Below are 20,658 nucleotides of genomic sequence, written 5' to 3'. Positions count from 1 at the left end.
TATCAAGTAAGAATTTTCAAGATACTTGAGGTGCAAGATGGCTATACCCGAGGCAAATAAAGATATCGAAGTATAGCTCTATATCAAATGTTAAATAACAAGAAAAAAAACGTGTGAGTCAGGGGATTCAAGGAGGAGAAATGTAGAGTAGGAGCAGTCAGGGTAATGAAGTGGTAATGGGCACAGAAAGGACTTCCAGGATTGGGAGGTGCCACCCAGAAAAAGAGATATAGGATGGTTTTTATTCCTCACCCACAGAAAGTTTCCACGTCCCTTTACCCCTGCCCTCATGTCTCATATTTACAATCCTATGACTTTAATGAGAAACAAAAGATTTCACAAGTAGAAAGTGATACAAACTTTAATGTTAGATTTAAATCAACTACTATTAGTCTATGTTTACATTCAACTAAAATGGACATATGGTGACCACACATAATGACAAATTACATGTGTTCCATTCACAGGATGAAAAAAATTTGAATAAATGTACAGAACTTGAATTACTTTCAAATACCTTTCATTTATTGAGAATTTATTATGTTTAAGAAACTAAAAAAAAAAAGAAACTAAGCTAAATGCTGGGTAAACTAAAGTAAAAAACTATACAGTGATATAAAATCAAATGAAAACCTGGGCCCAAATATTTTTTGAATTTCAAAAATTGGCTTAGGCTGTTATTATTCTAAAAAATAAACAATGAAGAAAATGTTTCTTTCTGATGTTTAATCAACAGCACAGCTCTAAAATTACCAACTTACATGGTGTTTGAACTATTCAAGTTAACTCTGTTGACCTTATAACAACTATCTAACCACCATAATAAACAAGTACAGAAAGTCATTTTTTTTTAAAGATTGAACATGATGTAACTTAAACTCCAAGGTTCTTTAAAAACAACTAGAATAACTGAAGGTACTTTTATAACTAAAGTGGTATTAAGCAAAAGAAAAAATAAAATAGAAAACTAAAGAAAATTGGTCTGTATTTCACAAAAAGCACACACACACATCACTGACAACAAATAAGTAAAATAAGAAATATCGGAATGTTCTACAACTTTATAGTCTACTGTTAAAACTTAAATGAATATAATAATTTGAAAATTAGAATATGATTTAATTATATATTTCTGTAAAAAAACATGGAACTAAAATGCACATACCCCTCATACAAATACGAAACTGAAATAATTACTTTTGCTATATAAATCCACAGTGCTCAAATCCTACAGGCACAACTTTGAAATCACTTAAGTAAGTCTGACTATTTAAAATAAGTTTGTTTAAAATGAGGTAGGGGGGAATCCATACCTTTAAACTGACTAAGCCTATAAGTTAGCTATCTAACAGAACTGCAGGGTAAAATAGGTGAGCCATAGGCACAAGCAGTGTGACTGACCTTTATACATACATGAAAACCTATCTAACCAGTGATATAATACCTATTAGGGACCCCACAAGGGCATCAAACTTACCTCTGTACAACGAGTTTTATCTGTCACATTTAGTAAAACAGAAATTATCATCCAGGTCCACAAATTTTAAATGTGGTAAAATTAAATGAGACATGAGTTGTTTTTTTGTGTTTTTGTGGGTTTTTTCCCCCCCATTTAGAAGGTTAAAATCTGATCCAGCATAAAAGGCTGTGACTTTTTACTTGGGCAGCCCTTGTTGACTAAGTGTTAAAAAAAAAAGGCATTTGCCATTATAACAGGATAAAAACTAACGCCTCAAAGTGTTACCTACTCAGGCCTTTTAACAAATATGTTAACACTATTAGTTATATTACTCCACCTTTCTCTTAGTGTGAACTGGTATCAATTATTTAGCCAATTTTATAATGTTATTAAAGTACCTGCTGATTAAACATGAACCAAAGTGTCACTTAAAAAGAAATGTAAAATAAGTAGTATCACTGAACTGCAACACTCCAAATAAACCCAAAAATATAAAGTTACCTTAGGAAATGACATAAAGCATTTCAAAATTTATTAAAAAGTTGTTCTAGGATTAAAATATTACCTGGACTTACTTATTTTTAAAATGGCTGTTTTAAGGTGTGTATTTGGTCCTGCATTATAGAATTATTTTTAGAGGTCTGTTAAAATATTTTTCAACAAAGAGAAAACAAGCTTTATTAACAAATGAAGGTGACTATATTTTTAAAAACAAAATAAAACCTAAACATATAATATATTGGAAAGCTGACAGAAAATAATTCTTAATTTATGGTATGCAACATAACCCTCGACAAATTCCGTCAAAAAATTTAAAATTTGATGAAACCACCACCTTCAGTTCCCTCAGTTAATAACCCCTGAAGAGGAAAAAAAAACCTGAACAGAAAATAAGCAAATTCAAACATTCACAAATAACGACCACCGTATTGTTTATCTCTTACCCAGCAAGGTAAGAAACAACCTTTTAATACTTTAATTTTGTGAGTATTAAACAACTAGTGTGAAAAACAAGCTGCATGTAAACTATTTCTACTGTCTGAGCTTCAATGACTAGCTGAGGCAACCTGTTATAGGAGGTGTTAATTGGCAATAGGAGTACAAGTCAGAAGCATGTTCCCCATAGTCCTAACCCAGCAAGGCTAGGTCATTAAAGTGGAAATGAATTCTTTCATGTCGACTTAACCCTTTCAATGCATGCTTTCAGCTGTTTTCTCTCAGTTAATTTTAAAAACTTGTTACTTTTTAGAGTTAAAAAAAAAAAGTTCCAAAAAAAGGTCCTTTGGCTGACAGTTCCAATGACTACATTATTCCAGAAGAGAAGAACAGAGCAAGTTTAACCGCATGGTAATACTGCAACTCTCCCCTCTGAAAAACATAAAAACTAAATGTATTCTTATTTTAACACTGAAAAAAGATATAGGATATAGTGTTTAAAAATAGTTCAGAACCATTTAGCCACATAAGGTTTTGATTTACATTTCTGTTTAAGATCCAAGGACTATCTCATGATGATAACTTAACCACCTTAACCTTGGGATAGAGTAGTAATAATTTTTTTATTTCCACAATGTCCACACAAGAATCCCCATTATGAAAATGTTTTGGAACATATATGAGATAAACACCTTTCTAATTAAGTTTCATTATTCTGATAAGGTGCACAGTCACAGCATATCCTGATGACTGGTTGCCAAAAAGCCAAAATTCCTTTTATGGCATGATCTCAGAGGTTTCCAGATGGCACATTAATTCTTTAAAAAAAAAAAAAAAGAGAGAGAGACAAAAAGAAGGAAAGAAGAATAAGAATAGAAATGTTAAAATAATGATGCATTAGTTTTGAAATACCTTATTTACAAATACTAATATTCCCATATAATAAGCATTATAGATATTTAAAACTCAACTATATAAATAATATTCTAAATATTACAATTTTAAAAATTAACATACATATGCTACATCTTTCATCGCTGAGTAATCTTGGAAGTATTTCCTTTAATAAAAATATTATCAGAGGACTTCCCTGGTGGCGCAGAGGTTAAGAATCCGCCTGCTAATGCAGGGAACACGGGTTCGATTCAATTCCAGACCACTCCAATATAGTGAATATTACAATAATGCAAGTCACATGAATTTTTTGGTTTCTCAGTGCATATAAAAGTTATGTTTACACTACTGTAGTCTACTAAGTGTGCAATAGCATTATGTTTATAAAAACAATGTACAGGGCTTCCCTGGTGGCGCAGTGGTTGAGAGTCTGCCTGCTAATGCAGGGGACACGGGTTTGTGCCCCGGTCCGGGAAGATTCCACGTGCCGCTGAGCGGCTGGGCCCGTGAGCCATGGCCGCTGAGCCTGCGCGTCCGGAGCCTGTGCTCCGCGACAGGAGAGGCCACAGCAGTGAGGGGCCCGCGTACGGCAAAAAAAAAAAAAACAAAAAAACAATATACATACCTTAATTTAAAAATACTTTAGTGCTAAAAAAATGCTAACCATCATCTGAGCCTTCAGTGAGTCATAATCTTTTGGCTGGTGGAGGGTTTGAAATACTGAGAATTACCAAAACATGACACAGAGACACGAAGTGAGCAAATGCTGTTAGAAAAATGGCACCAACAGACTTGCTGGATGCAGGGTTGCCACAAACCTTCAATTTGTAAAAACACAATTATCTGCAAAGCACAATAAAGTGAAGCTCAATAAAACGAGGTATACCTGTACTAAAAAAGTTAAAAGGAAAAAAAAAAAAAAAAAAAAACCTGAAAAAATAGTTGCCCCATTTATGACAAAAAGTCAATACCCAAGTTAACGAAATACTAAAATCTTAATGGAAACATGGGCAAAGAATATAAAGCAACTAATTACATAAGAAATAATGAAATAAATATGAAAAATATTCAACCTCACTAGTTGACCTCCTTTAATTAAGAAATGCCAATTAACACATTAAGACATTGTTGTTGCTGTTGTTTTCCTATATCAAACAAGCTTTACAATGCCCAATTTTGGAGCGGGTGTGATAAAAGAGACACTCTCAGCACTACTGGTGGAAATGTGAATTAGTACAAACTATCAGAAAAGCAACTGAGCAATGTATATCAAGAGCCTTACAACTGTACAAACTTTTTAACCCGCTTTTGCACTCCTAGAAATTATTGAAGTAAATAAACAGAGATGTTTGCTTGAACCAGAATATTCATGATAGTTCTTTTAATAATGCAGATAAACCTAAGAACAAAAAACAACCAATAATTTAAAAATATTGTTGAAAGCTCCTTTCGCTGAGATCTCAGATGACTCTAGCCATCTTAATCAGCAATATTACCTTAAGTTAAAAGTACCCTAGCCTGCTGCTATATTGAATATTTTTAACTTACAATATTGAAGGAACCTTCCCTTAATTTAAAAAGAAACCTAATAAAAAGGAGTATGGCTGTGAAGTACATTCACATGGAGGCAGATTCCTCTCCCATCCTGAAGGCCATGATAACAAACAGAGGTAAATTAGGAACTAACCTATAAGACACCACACAAGTTTCAACATTTACCAGTGCAAAGTATTTTAGAGCACTGAACCATGAGGTCTTTTTATGGTTGGCTCCTGATTGTACGTAAAGGATTCTACTCCAGAGTTCTTCACTCTCAGAATCTCAGCTACCAAGTATGGAAAAGTGACTTAAAGTCATGTATATAGGAAATATTCTAAAGAACTTAATAAAGCTTGGAAAAGACAAGGTACAAAACAACTATCTTCAAATATATGAAAAGCTGTCAGACAAAGTTCAGACTAATAGCTCTCAAAGTGCAGTCCCTAAACCAGATGCACCAGCACCACCTGGGAATTTGTTATAAACGCACATTCCTACTGAATCAGAAATTCTAGGGGCAGAGCCCAGAAATCTTGGTTTTTAGAAAGCCCTCCAGGTGATTCTGATGCTTGCTAAAATTTGAGAACCACTGATTTAGACTATATAGTTTGTAGAACTATGGACTAATGGAAGGAAGCTATGGGGAGACTGAATTGGGGTTCAATATAAGAAAAATCTTGTATTGGTCCAAGCTATCTAAAGAAGAGCTCCAGTTAATGAGTCCCCTGTAACTGGAGTTATTCAAACATAAGTGGTTCATATTGGGGAAAATGTTACAGAGGGGTTCAAATATTTGATGACTAATTAAATCAGATGATATTTTTTTTAAGGGTTCCCTCCTTAGTAATACTATCAATCATCATATTATTTCCTAAGGGAGACATCTCAAATTAAACATCATCAAAAATCAAACTCACCATGTTCCTCTACAAACTAACCTTCCCAACTTATAATTATCTTGAGTCTCAAACTAGAAACCTAGGCAAAACTTTCATTTACTCTCCTTCAGTCCTTATAGTCAAAATATCACCAAGTTTTATCAATTCTTTGTTATTCTGCAGTGTGACAGAGATTTTTTAAATACTCATTTTTGGGAAAAGAGTTTCAAGAAAATACCATCCATAGAGTTCACTCCTAGTTAAGTAAGTTTGGAATATAATGAATATCCACCCTACCCCCCAAATTTATGTTGTATGTTAGAATATTAGAGGCTCTAAGAAAAATCCTGGAGTGGAAAAAATCTGTTTATCTTTGTTTAACCTGAAGTTTTCCAATTCATTCCATGGTCCACATGGTCTTCTCAGAGAAAATCTGGACTTTCTTTTTCAGGCTCTGAAAAAATTTATCATTTTTTCAAATGTGAGGCAGAGATCAAGCCCAGGCTCCAAATAATATTTAAGTATTTACCATGTGCCTAGTACTACAGCTGTATGGTTAAATGAAGGCTTCAAGAAGCTTATAATGTAAATGGAAAGGCAGACGAAACACACATTGGCACAGATCATCAGGACTGAAATGCAATTTCTGACTTCTAGCAATGTGGCCTTTCCACTACAGCATACCATCCCTTTTTCATATGCCCAAATATACTTTTATTCTGGAAGCTTAGTTCCTTTCCATCGTTTACAATTTTAGAATCCTCTTCCACCTGGGGCCATTTCCTACTAAAGAAAATGGAAATAAGTCTTGGGATGCTCTTCCTACCTAAAAGCAGTTAGTATGCCCACTAAGAACGGGGAACACTTCTGGGCCTCCCTTTATTTTCTGAAGTCTAGATGGGCACAGGGGGCTTGGCAGACCAAAAGGCACTACTGAATTTACTTATAACATAGTATGTACACTACTGTGAAAACAAAAATATGCCTTTTTATTAAAATATACTGTAGGAAACAAGTTACACAACATTTGGGGCTTTTTTTAAAAAATCACAACATACAAATGATAGAAAAATAATAAGGCAAGCGCAGTTCACAAACATATCACCTATTCAAACAATTAAATCATGGTTGTACATATGTAAGCACACCAAATTATTTGAGTATTACTTTAATGTATTTTAAAGAACTGAGTAAATATGCACAACAACAAAAGTAGGACACTAGTTCATTACAGAAGCAGAGATATCAAGTAAGAATTTTCAAGATACTTGAGGTGCAAGATGGCTATACCCGAGGCAAATAAAGATATCGAAGTATAGCTCTATATCAAATGTTAAATAACAAGAAAAAAAACGTGTGAGTCAGGGGATTCAAGGAGGAGAAATGTAGAGTAGGAGCAGTCAGGGTAATGAAGTGGTAATGGGCACAGAAAGGACTTCCAGGATTGGGAGGTGCCACCCAGAAAAAGAGATATAGGATGGTTTTTATTCCTCACCCACAGAAAGTTTCCACGTCCCTTTACCCCTGCCCTCATGTCTCATATTTACAATCCTATGACTTTAATGAGAAACAAAAGATTTCACAAGTAGAAAGTGATACAAACTTTAATGTTAGATTTAAATCAACTACTATTAGTCTATGTTTACATTCAACTAAAATGGACATATGGTGACCACACATAATGACAAATTACATGTGTTCCATTCACAGGATGAAAAAAATTTGAATAAATGTACAGAACTTGAATTACTTTCAAATACCTTTCATTTATTGAGAATTTATTATGTTTAAGAAACTAAAAAAAAAAAGAAACTAAGCTAAATGCTGGGTAAACTAAAGTAAAAAACTATACAGTGATATAAAATCAAATGAAAACCTGGGCCCAAATATTTTTTGAATTTCAAAAATTGGCTTAGGCTGTTATTATTCTAAAAAATAAACAATGAAGAAAATGTTTCTTTCTGATGTTTAATCAACAGCACAGCTCTAAAATTACCAACTTACATGGTGTTTGAACTATTCAAGTTAACTCTGTTGACCTTATAACAACTATCTAACCACCATAATAAACAAGTACAGAAAGTCATTTTTTTTTAAAGATTGAACATGATGTAACTTAAACTCCAAGGTTCTTTAAAAACAACTAGAATAACTGAAGGTACTTTTATAACTAAAGTGGTATTAAGCAAAAGAAAAAATAAAATAGAAAACTAAAGAAAATTGGTCTGTATTTCACAAAAAGCACACACACACATCACTGAAAACAAATAAGTAAAATAAGAAATATCGGAATGTTCTACAACTTTATAGTCTACTGTTAAAACTTAAATGAATATAATAATTTGAAAATTAGAATATGATTTAATTATATATTTCTGTAAAAAAACATGGAACTAAAATGCACATACCCCTCATACAAATACGAAACTGAAATAATTACTTTTGCTATATAAATCCACAGTGCTCAAATCCTACAGGCACAACTTTGAAATCACTTAAGTAAGTCTGACTATTTAAAATAAGTTTGTTTAAAATGAGGTAGGGGGGAATCCATACCTTTAAACTGACTAAGCCTATAAGTTAGCTATCTAACAGAACTGCAGGGTAAAATAGGTGAGCCATAGGCACAAGCAGTGTGACTGACCTTTATACATACATGAAAACCTATCTAACCAGTGATATAATACCTATTAGGGACCCCACAAGGGCATCAAACTTACCTCTGTACAACGAGTTTTATCTGTCACATTTAGTAAAACAGAAATTATCATCCAGGTCCACAAATTTTAAATGTGGTAAAATTAAATGAGACATGAGTTGTTTTTTTGTGTTTTTGTGGGTTTTTTCCCCCCCATTTAGAAGGTTAAAATCTGATCCAGCATAAAAGGCTGTGACTTTTTACTTGGGCAGCCCTTGTTGACTAAGTGTTAAAAAAAAAGGCATTTGCCATTATAACAGGATAAAAACTAACGCCTCAAAGTGTTACCTACTCAGGCCTTTTAACAAATATGTTAACACTATTAGTTATATTACTCCACCTTTCTCTTAGTGTGAACTGGTATCAATTATTTAGCCAATTTTATAATGTTATTAAAGTACCTGCTGATTAAACATGAACCAAAGTGTCACTTAAAAAGAAATGTAAAATAAGTAGTATCACTGAACTGCAACACTCCAAATAAACCCAAAAATATAAAGTTACCTTAGGAAATGACATAAAGCATTTCAAAATTTATTAAAAAGTTGTTCTAGGATTAAAATATTACCTGGACTTACTTATTTTTAAAATGGCTGTTTTAAGGTGTGTATTTGGTCCTGCATTATAGAATTATTTTTAGAGGTCTGTTAAAATATTTTTCAACAAAGAGAAAACAAGCTTTATTAACAAATGAAGGTGACTATATTTTTAAAAACAAAATAAAACCTAAACATATAATATATTGGAAAGCTGACAGAAAATAATTCTTAATTTATGGTATGCAACATAACCCTCGACAAATTCCGTCAAAAAATTTAAAATTTGATGAAACCACCACCTTCAGTTCCCTCAGTTAATAACCCCTGAAGAGGAAAAAAAAACCTGAACAGAAAATAAGCAAATTCAAACATTCACAAATAACGACCACCGTATTGTTTATCTCTTACCCAGCAAGGTAAGAAACAACCTTTTAATACTTTAATTTTGTGAGTATTAAACAACTAGTGTGAAAAACAAGCTGCATGTAAACTATTTCTACTGTCTGAGCTTCAATGACTAGCTGAGGCAACCTGTTATAGGAGGTGTTAATTGGCAATAGGAGTACAAGTCAGAAGCATGTTCCCCATAGTCCTAACCCAGCAAGGCTAGGTCATTAAAGTGGAAATGAATTCTTTCATGTCGACTTAACCCTTTCAATGCATGCTTTCAGCTGTTTTCTCTCAGTTAATTTTAAAAACTTGTTACTTTTTAGAGTTAAAAAAAAAAAGTTCCAAAAAAAGGTCCTTTGGCTGACAGTTCCAATGACTACATTATTCCAGAAGAGAAGAACAGAGCAAGTTTAACCGCATGGTAATACTGCAACTCTCCCCTCTGAAAAACATAAAAACTAAATGTATTCTTATTTTAACACTGAAAAAAGATATAGGATATAGTGTTTAAAAATAGTTCAGAACCATTTAGCCACATAAGGTTTTGATTTACATTTCTGTTTAAGATCCAAGGACTATCTCATGATGATAACTTAACCACCTTAACCTTGGGATAGAGTAGTAATAATTTTTTTATTTCCACAATGTCCACACAAGAATCCCCATTATGAAAATGTTTTGGAACATATATGAGATAAACACCTTTCTAATTAAGTTTCATTATTCTGATAAGGTGCACAGTCACAGCATATCCTGATGACTGGTTGCCAAAAAGCCAAAATTCCTTTTATGGCATGATCTCAGAGGTTTCCAGATGGCACATTAATTCTTTAAAAAAAAAAAAAAAGAGAGAGAGACAAAAAGAAGGAAAGAAGAATAAGAATAGAAATGTTAAAATAATGATGCATTAGTTTTGAAATACCTTATTTACAAATACTAATATTCCCATATAATAAGCATTATAGATATTTAAAACTCAACTATATAAATAATATTCTAAATATTACAATTTTAAAAATTAACATACATATGCTACATCTTTCATCGCTGAGTAATCTTGGAAGTATTTCCTTTAATAAAAATATTATCAGAGGACTTCCCTGGTGGCGCAGAGGTTAAGAATCCGCCTGCTAATGCAGGGAACACGGGTTCGAGCCCTGGTCCGGGAAGATCCCACATGTCACGGAGCAACTAAGCCTGTGCGCCACAACTACTGAGCCTGCACTCCAGAGCCACGAGCCACCACTTCTGAAGCCAGCGCGCCTAGAGCCCGTGCTCCACAATAAGAGAAGCCACCGCAATAAGAAGCCCGCACACCGCAATAAGAAGCCCGCACACCGCAACGAAGAGCAGCCCCCTCCTGCCACAACTAGAGAAAGCCCGCGCACAGCAACAAAGACCCAACGCAGCCAAAAATATATATATATTATCAGAGTAAGAACTAAACATTAGAAAATCTATAATGCTTAAAATTATGCCTTGTGATAAATCAATAAAAAAAATTACCAGCATGACAACAGAGACATAATTTCATCCACTGTTCTAACAGTGCTGGGCTCTCAAGTAACTATAACCAACAATACACTTATTAAAAACTTGATCAGCAAGGGCTTAGATAATAATGGGAAATTTAATGGTTGAGGATGTCAAAAAATGGGAATCATACATGCTACATTCCTATATCCTATTCTTTATTCTTTTCCTCCTTTTTCACTCATCTCCTTCTTTCAAGCATTCCAATTATGACAAATTCAGTTCCTCCTCTCTGAAAACTTTTTTCCCTAGGCCTACTCAGCTCCTCCAAAACAGCAAACCTAAGTGGCAACCCTGGAGCCAATATTTTGAGAATATAAAAATTTCACCGGGGAACAGGCAGTGGGGTAAGGCAAGGTAACAGTCGGGGAGAAGGGGAGATGACACCATTACTTGGTTAAAAAGACACCTGATCAAAATAACATAGGGGCTGGTGGCCTAGTGAACAATGCCCAGCTGTGACATTTCTTTCTCTTTAAGACCGCCCTTGATATTCATTTTGAAACATTTTTACCTACTTGAAAAAGTGTGTGTATGTGTGTGTGTAAAAAATGCCATAAGCACCAACCACTTCAGACATTTTTGTGAAATCTGTCTTACCTGAACAAGGACCTACTGTCTCCCACTCTGGGTGACCTTCACTCTGCCCCACAGCAATGAGGGAGGAACAAGCACAGTGTTTAACTACCTCTGTTGTAAAGAAGCATCATCCACAGAGGTTCGATTAGTCAAACTTCAGAAGCTGTAACTACAAACATTTAGGAGTGGCTAAAACATGCTATCTTTTGTACTGGAAATAGGGTCCCAGAATCAAGCAGAACCTCAAAAGTCCTACAACAGAACATTAAGGCAACAGAACTGTTCCACAACAGACCCTACAATTGGCTTTGACTTTAAAGTTCTTACAGTCACTGGTGGCCCTTTCTCCTTTTATACTGTTCAACTATTTATGTATTTAAATTACAAAACATGTAAAATATAGTCAGCCAAAAATAAACTGGTTGTTTTGGGAAGCATTCATAATTCACTAAGTAGCTCATCTTTTAAAGTATAGTATACAAAATCATGTATGGAATGTTACACACACATATACAAAGAATGCATGTTTTTATTTATTCACTCAACAACCACAGACCTGAGAGCCCCCTGCCATGTACTGGTTATACAAAGGTAAACAGGCCCCTGTCCTCAAAATGTTTACAAAACAGAAGGCAGGCAAGAAAAACTATAAAAGCACCACAAAAGCATGTATAGGGGGCAAAGAAGTCAGAGCTATGTATTTGATACAATTTTCCCTTATACTAAGAATTGAAAAATATGTATAACGTTTCCAAGCAAAAAAAAAAAAAGGAGAGGAGAGTGGCAAGGAAAGAAACTGACATTTAAAGGCACAAAGACATGAAACAGCAATCATCCTGTACATTACCATTCAAAGCTTTTTAAAAAATAAAATGGGCTGACTGAAGCATGGATTCTTAAGAAGCCAAACATGAGTTAATACGCTTCCATTTCAATGGGTGATTTACTGAGGATGTGACTTTTTTTAAAGGTCATTTTTTTTCTTATCCACACTTTGCCTTTTATGAAAAATATCCAGCACTTCAGAACATAAATCAAACAGTTTGGAGTTCTCTGACATGCTTAAAAGAAATACACAGTTATAAGACAAGAGAGAAGATGGCGTGTTTTCCATACAAAATGCTTATAGTAATATGTATTATCTCTTTGGTTTATAGAAGTTGTACAAATATTATATCTGACTTATAGTCTTGAGGCCAAGGGCTATTTCTCTTTAACATATCATTCTCAAAATAAAATATTTTTTCAACAAATATTTGTAAAAAGCTGATTACCTGACATCCAAGCAATGGGTATCCCTGGAAGAGAAGACAGAGTTCAAGACTAGTTGGATCACTGATCAGAGCTTAGGGTTAAGTGGATGCTACTGTGACAAGCTTATTAGAGCCACTAAGCAGCCATAAAAGCCAGGTCCTAGAGGTGTTAACACAGAATACTAATAACCTTGCCTGTCTGGGTGCATCTTGCTTTATATTTTTTCAAATATGTTATTTATCTCATCTAATGAAAGAAGAGAAAGACCAAGGAACCATGTATTATATAAGAAAAAGTACCATATAGAGTAGAGGGAATCCAAAAATTGTGGGCATGGCTAGGAGAGAAAAAGGAAAAGAAGGACTTGGGGAAACTGTATGTGCTACATACTATGACATGAACTAGGTATATGATGAACCAATTACATGTGGTGCTAGTCCTTAAAATGTATGTAGGAGACAGATAATTATACAAGTAAATATAAAAATATATATATAATTGTAATATGGGTTTGGTACCAAAAAAAAAATAGGAAAGAGAATAAGCCTTGGGGATCTAATAAAAATAAAGCCTTATTTTCAAAGAGCCTCCCCAAAAAGCAAGCAAGCAATGAACATGGAAGCCAGTGGTTCTTAAACCCTGTTTATTCCTCAGAATCACCTGGCGAGCTTAAAAAATTCTGATGCCTGGACCCACCCTCCGAGACTCTGATTTAAACTGCTCTGGGGTAAGTGATTCTAAAGTATAGACAAGGTTGAGAACCACTGTTGTAAACTTATAAAGCAAAGATTTCATTATTGCAAGGTTAATGAAATGACTGAGGTAAGTCTGCCCAGCTAGCTGGCTAGGAATTTCAGAGGTCTACAGCCAACTGCCAAACATAGCACATTCAATATTACTATAGGGTTTTATTATCATTTCAACTCAGTGAAATACAGAGGTTTTACACAGTGTCACAGAAATATGAAATAAGGAGAGATTAATCAGGTTTGGAGACATCATGGGTGACAATTACTGCTATAGCCCTTCTCTCTGGAACATAATAGAACTGCATCTCCTTGATTGAAGTTAGATGTGACCATGTGACTTGCTTTAGCCCATAAGATGTAAGCAGAGGTGACCTGTCATTCCCAGTCAAAGCTTTTTAAGATCCAGTGCTCAGTGATGATGTTCTATCAGCTTGAGTCCCAGAGTAAGGATGACACCACAGAATAGTACCCAGCTGACCCAGCGTGAACAAAAAAGAAAGCTTTGTAGTTTTAAGCGGTTGAGGTTTAAGGGTTGTTGCTAAAGCATACCCCAGCCTTCCTCATTGACATACCATAGAAGACTTCTGGGGAAAGGGAATTATCTAAGCACTGTGGAAGGAGAGTAAGTAGTAATTCATTAGACAAATAATGGAGGCAAAGGACATTCGTTTAGAGAGAATTCCTTATACAAAGTCATGAATGAATGAGAAGAATGACATGGGACACTTGAGGAATTACAAAAAGATGCTCAATAAATAACTCTTCAATTTCTTCATAAATAAATGCAGTTTTGGCTTTTATTTTTTGATCACTATCTCACCCACAAACATGCCAAGCAAGGCATTCTGATGCCTCTGTGAGCCAAGCACACATGAAAATGCCAAAGGCAATCCTATGCTTGTGTGGTCTCCATTAAGAACTTTAGATCCCTTCTCCAGGAGGATAAGTATATCCAAAAGGCTGAATAAATGAGAGGCTAGAGAAAAGGAAACTAATATGCTTGAAGTATACTTAGAGAACAAGAGACTGAGACAGTAAACCAATTAGGCAGCAGACTGGATACGAGGGTTACTGTTTAGGGAACTAATCTGTTTTAGGCCTAAGAGTAGAAAGTTGCCTTCCTGGGTGTCAGAGAGGCCAATGAGGCAGGTATGTGAGCAGTTGAGAGAAAAAGAGAGCCAAGTGACAACTATCCACAGAGCAAACAACAAATGTTTTTTTCAAACTAACCACTGTTAATTTCTTTTAAACTTTGTTTCTTTTAAACCTTATTATAAAATATTTAAGAGACACAAAAGACCTAATAAATAATACACTCACTAAACAGCTTATGAAATAAAACATCACCAAACGTTAGGCTGAAGCTCCTGTGTCATTCTCCCTGATTGACTGCATCTTCTCCATACCCCCTGTTGTACCTGCTATTCTAATTTTTGGTGATATCATGCATTTCCTTATACTTTCCCTATGTAAGTACATGTAGGTAATATATTTTATAGTATTTGTATGTTTTTAAATTGTACATTAAAACTTAGAATGTATTATTCCTCCACTTGCTTTTTTCCTCCAGTATATTAGTACAGATTAATCATGCTGATATGTGTAGATCACTTACTTTACAAAAGTCCACTGTTAAGCAAAGTTATGTACACATTCTCCTACTGATGGACAATTAGGTTGTTTCCCATTGTTTGATATTATAAACTAGAGGTCAGCAAACTAGGGCCTGTGGGAGAACCAGCTGACTGTTTCTGAAAAATGAAGTTTCACTGGAACACACCCAGGCACATTCATTTTGTATTATGTATGTATGGCTGCTTTAACACTACAATGGCAGAGTGAAATTGAGTGGTTGCAACAGAAACCATTTGGTCCACAAGTCTAATAAAATATTTACTATCCAGCCCTTTAAGAAAAGAGTACCGAAGGGTTACAAACAATGCTGTTGTGAATGTTCTTGAATCCATGTGAGAGACTTTCCCTAGGGAACATAATTAGGAAAAGATCTCCTAGGATGTAGGATAAGCAAATCTTCATCGTTACTAGATTTTATCAAAATGTACAAGGTGGCTGTACACTACCACTAGCTTATACATGTTTATAAACCATTTGTTTCTTCTTCTAATGTTCCTATCTTTTGCCCATTTAAAAATGTATGTCTTTTTCTTATTGATTTGTAGAAGCAAAATATATATACTGATGACTAGTGCTTTGTCCATTTTATGTTAGATATATCTTTCCCAATCTGTGGCTCCCCACTTTGCTTTTTACATTTCTTCATGCCTCAGCTGTATCTGAAAAAATGAGGACTCTTAACAGTAACACACCTTCATATAGTTGTTGAAAGACTGCATGAGTTAACATATTTAAAGTACTTAGAACAGTGCCTGGCACATCTAAGTGTTCCACAAACATTAACTATTTATTTTATAATCACATTTATAAAGGAAAACGAATTTTAAATTTCAATGTAAATTTATCAATCTATCCCGTTAGTATTTGTGCTATCTATCCTTTTTAAGAAATCCTGCCTGGGCTTCCCTGGTGGCGCAGTGGTTGAGGGCCCGCCTGCCGATGCAGGGGACACGGGTTCGTGCCCCGGTCCGGGAGGATCCCGCAGCCGTGGAGCCTGCGCGTGTGAAGCCTGTGCTCCGCAACGGGAGAGGCCACAGCAGTGAGAGGCCCGCGTAACGCAAAAAAAAAAAAAAAAAAAAAAAGAAATCCTGCCTTACACATTAAATTTTATGTGTCCATAAAGCAATAACCTATCTTGTTTATTTAATATCTCTGAATGCTAAGAAAGAACAGCACTTTCTGTTAATTTGGTTTCAATTAACTGTTCGATGTCAGCATATTTTCTTAAAATCTAAGTACAATTTTAATACTGATCTCTCTAAAGTTCCACTAGAAAAGAGGATCCATCTAGAATATCCAGTCCCACACAAATTTTTTTTATTAAAAAGTAAATAAAAAAGACATCTGCTTATGTCCAAGATAGAGTAACAGGGACTAAATTTACATTCTCACCAGAAACAAATAAAAAAGATAAAACTATATAAAACAATAGCTTGCAAGACACTGATCAGGCAACAAAAGACAGTGATCTCTGAGAACCTGGAAACAAAGGAGGTGAACCCTGCTACTACCCTAGCTTATTGCCTTGAGACACTTTCCAGGCTGCAGTGCAGGGGGAAGGAAACCAAGCAAAGACTACTGGACTCTCTAAATTGAGATGTTAAGGGCTGAGATTACTGGGAGACCAAAGCAGCTAGAGTTATCAGGACAGACTACCAGAGAGAAAATAGCTGCAAAGGGAGAAAAACCTTGGGATCTTCTGAGGGTCCTCCTTGAATATTCAACTGAGTACTAATCAGTGCAGGTATATGAGGAAACTACTTAAAGTCGGGTTAAGAACACCCAAAAATATTAGAGGGAGGAGTACCTACCTCTCACATAGCACTGGTAATAATGCTTTTCCCATCAGCCAAACAGAAAAACTTTAAAATGCACAAGGTGTTGATTAGACAGAAAGGTCTTGTCTCAGTAGTGGAAAATAATGAGCCCAAGACTAAGCACTGTTCCAGTCTCACCTAACAAATTTTAAAAGCAAAACAGAAAGAATCAAACAGGTTCCAAGTAATTTAACTACATCCCATAACAAGTATCAAAAATATTCTATAAAAATAAAAAACAGCCAACATACAAAGTAAAACTCACAATGTCAGGCACTAGTAAAAAAAATTACCAGGCATGCATGCAAAAGAGCAAGAAAATATGACCCACAATGAGGAGATAAATCAATTAATTGAAACCAATCTGGAACGAACATAGATGTTAAAATTAACAGACAAGGACATTAAAATCTTATTATTACTGTCAAAAAGTTAAGACATGAAAGACATAAAAATGACCCAAATTAAACTTCTTATGCTGAATGCCACAATACATCAGTGGCAACAGGATAAAATATGCGGTGAATTTAGAGGGGCTTGGGGGAGCTCTATCTCTAGGGTGTCCATGGGTGGCCAAAAGATAGAAAAAAATGCTGTAAGATGAAAAATATATTGGATAGGTTTAATGAAAGATCAAACACTGCACAAGAAAAAATTGAGTGAACTTGAAGACACAGCAATAGGAAATGAAACACAGAGACCAAAGACATTGGAAAAAAATTAACAGAGCCATCAGCAGGGACAACTACTGTAAGAAAAATATATATGTCATTGGGATCCTTGAAAGGGTGGGAAAGGTGGTAGGAGGACAGAAATTTTAAAAAATAATTTCAAAATCTGTTGAAACTTGAAAATAATAAATCTACAGATATGGGAAGGTCAACAAACGACAAGCACAAGAAATACAAAGAAAACTATATCACTGCATAGCATAACTACAAACCAGTGATAAAGAGAAAAATCTTTAAAGTATTACAGAACAATAAGGAGAGAGATACTGAGATCAATGAAACAGATTTGAAAGTTCAGAAATAAAACCCAACGTTTACGGTCAATAAATCTTTGATAAAGGAGCCAAGACAATTCAATGGGGAAAGAAGAGTCTTTTCAACAGATAGTGCTGAGACAACTAGATATCTTACATGCTAAAGCATGACCTCACACCATGCACAAAGTGGATCACAGAACTAAATGCAAGAGCTAAAATCATAAAACTCTTGGAAGAAAATAGAGGAGTAAATCTTCAAGAACTCTGGCTAAACAATGATTTCTTAGTACAAGATCAAAAGCACAAGTCATAGGACTTCCCTGGAGGTCCAGTGGTTAAGATTCTGTGCTTCCACTGCAAGAGGGTGAAGGTTCAATCCCTGGTCAGGGAACTAAGATCCCACATGCCATGCTGTGCGGCCAGAGGGGAAAAAAAAAAAAGCACACATCATAAAAGAGAAGGCTGATCACCATCAAGAAAGTGAAAAGAGAGCCCACAGACTGGAAGAAAATATTTGCAAATCATATAAGGAGGCTTGAGTCCACAGTATATAAAGAACTTCTACAGCTCAATATTAAAAGAAAAATAGTCCAATTTTTTTAATGGGCAGCAGACCTGCATTACAAAAAATGTTATGTCCTTCAGGCAAAGGGGAAATAATACGAGATAAAAATATAGATCCACACAAAAGAAAGAACACAGGAAATGATAACTACATAGGTAAATATATGCTTTTTTCTTATTATTTAAATCTCTAAAAGATAATACACTGCTTTGAAAAATAGTATGGCAGTTCCTCAAAAACTTAAAAATAGAATTAACATATGATCCAGCAAATCCACTTCTGGGTATATACCCAAAAGAATTTAACACAGTGATTAGAACAGGTATTTGTACACCAATGTTCACAGAAGCATTATTCACAATAGCCAAAAGGTTGAAACAACCCAAACGTCCATCATCAGATGAATAAACAAAATGTGGTATATCATACATGGAGTATTTATTATTCAGCCTTAAAAAGGAAGGAGGGACTTCCGTGGTGGAGCAGTGGTTAAGAATCCGCCTGCCAACGCAGGGGACACGGGTTCGAGCCCTGGTCTGGGAAGATCCCACATGCCACGGAGCAACTAAGCCTGTGCGCCACAACTACTGAGCCTGCGCTCTAGAGCCCACGAGCCAGAACTACTGAGCCCGCATGCCCTAGAGCCCGTGCTCCGCAACAAGAGAAGCCACCACAATGAGAAGCCCGCCCACCACAATGAAGAGTAGCCCCTGCTCGCCACAACTAGAGAAAGCCTGGCAACAACAAAGACCCAACACAGCCATAAATAAAGGAAGGAAGGAAGGGAGGGATGGAAGGAGGAAGGAAGGAAATTCTGACACATGATACAACATGGATGAACCCTGAAGACATTATGCTAAGTAAAATAAGCCAGTCACAAATCGGCAAATATTATATAATTCCACTTATATGAGGTACCTAGTAGATTCATAGAAACAGAAAGTATAATGGTGGTTGCCAGGGGCTGGAGGAGAGGGGAATGAGGAATTATTGTTTAATAATAGGTACAGGGGGGCTTCCCTGGTGGCACAGTGGTTGAGAGTCGGCCTGCCGATGCAGGGGACACCGGTTCGTGCCCCGGTCCGGGAGGATCCCACATGCCGCGGAGCGGCTGGGCCCGTGAGCCATGGCCGCTGGACCTGCGCGTCCAGAGCCTGTGCTCCGAAACGGGAGGGGCCGCGGCGGTGAGAGGCCCGCGTACCGCAAAAAAAAAAAAAAAAAAAAAAAAAAAAAATATATATATATATATATATGTACAGGGAAGATGAAAAACTTTTGGAAATGAATGGTGGTGTTAAGTGCACAACGATGTGAATGTACCTAAAGCCACTGAACTGTACACTTAAGAATGGTTAAATTGGCAAATTTTGTCACGTATATTTTACCACCGCCACCAAAAAAAAAGACTACTCAGACAAAAATAATAAAAACATACTACAGATTTTGTAACAGGTGAGACTAAAAATCATAACAACAGTAACATACCAGAGGAGATACAAAATATACTATTTTAACATTCATATGCTACAAGTGAAGTAATATAATAGTACATGAAGGAGGTAGAAAAGGAAAAAGCAACAAAAGAACAAATGAGAAAAATACTAGGTAAACAGCAATATAATAGATTGAAACTTAATCATATCAATAATTGCATTAAATGTAAATAATCTTAAAATTTCAATTAAAAAGCCAAGATTATCAGAGTGGATTAAAAACAAACAAGACCTAACTATATAGTGCCTACAAGAAAGTTACTTCAAATAGGAAGTAATAAAGACCCAAATATATTAACATGAAAAAGATAGGAAAAGATACACCACATTAATAGTAATCAAAAGAAAGCTAGGATGCTATCAATTTCTTAGCAAAAAACATTACAAGGGCTAAAGAAGGTCATTATATAATGATAAAGGGTCAATACACAATCATCTCAAAAGATGCAAAAAAGAGACTTGACAAAATCCAACATCCATTCCTGATGAAAACTCTGACAAAGTAAAAATAGTAGAGAACTTCTGTAACCTGATAAAGAACATCTATTAAAAAACATACAGCTAATATCATACTTGATAGTGAAATAAATGCTTTCCCCCTAAGATCAGGAACAGGATAGGAATGACTACTTTTACCACTTCTATTCAACATTTTACTGACATTTACAGTCCATTTAATAAGGCAAGAAATAAAAGGCATCCAGATTGGAAA

At 35.2% G+C, this 20,658-nt stretch overlaps 1 protein-coding gene across 2 annotated transcripts in view; it reads right to left on the bottom strand.

The window, feature by feature from the left end:
- Nucleotides 1-20,658, bottom strand: part of PSMD14 (proteasome 26S subunit, non-ATPase 14) — a 101,833-nt gene that overhangs the window by 51,666 nt on the left and 29,509 nt on the right. The window contains exon 1 of one of the 2 annotated variants that reach the window (XM_028478402.2): nt 3,088-3,109. The exons of the other annotated variant lie outside the window; for it this stretch is intronic. The gene's annotated coding sequence lies outside the window, so the exon portion shown is untranslated. Of the gene's footprint in view, nt 1-3,087; nt 3,110-20,658 lie in introns of those variants that run through there. 2 annotated transcript variants of the gene reach the window in all.

The sequence above is a fragment of the Physeter macrocephalus genome, chromosome 2 (assembly GCF_002837175.3).
Source record: "Physeter macrocephalus isolate SW-GA chromosome 2, ASM283717v5, whole genome shotgun sequence".
Classification (NCBI taxonomy): domain Eukaryota; kingdom Metazoa; phylum Chordata; class Mammalia; order Artiodactyla; family Physeteridae; genus Physeter; species Physeter macrocephalus.
Note: the sequence above shows the minus strand (reverse complement) of the source record. Positions and strands in the feature narration are given on the sequence as shown.